Here is a 224-nt window from a genome sequence, read left to right as displayed (position 1 = left end):
AGAGGAAACGATATGAGACTATGCAAGACAAATTAGATGAGAGGACAGGACATGAGACAAGACAAGATGAGTTGAGATAGATGAGAAGAGACTAGGTAAAATGAGATTAGATTAAATGAAAAAAACAAGATGAGACTAGGTAAGAAGAGATTAGATTAGACTAGGTGAGATTAGATGGATGAGAGGAAACGATATGAGACTATGCAAGACAAATTAGATGAGAG

The 224-nt window shown here is 35.7% G+C and overlaps 1 protein-coding gene across 1 annotated transcript in view; it reads right to left on the bottom strand.

The window, feature by feature from the left end:
• Positions 1-224, bottom strand: part of plvapa (plasmalemma vesicle associated protein a) — an 8470-nt gene that overhangs the window by 822 nt on the left and 7424 nt on the right. The window lies entirely within an intron of this gene.

Source organism: Nematolebias whitei, chromosome 9 (assembly GCF_014905685.2).
Source record: "Nematolebias whitei isolate Nwh7 chromosome 9, NemWhi1, whole genome shotgun sequence".
NCBI lineage: Eukaryota > Metazoa > Chordata > Actinopteri > Cyprinodontiformes > Rivulidae > Nematolebias > Nematolebias whitei.
The sequence above is the reverse complement of the archived record's forward strand: the minus strand, read 5'-3'. Positions and strand labels throughout refer to the sequence as shown.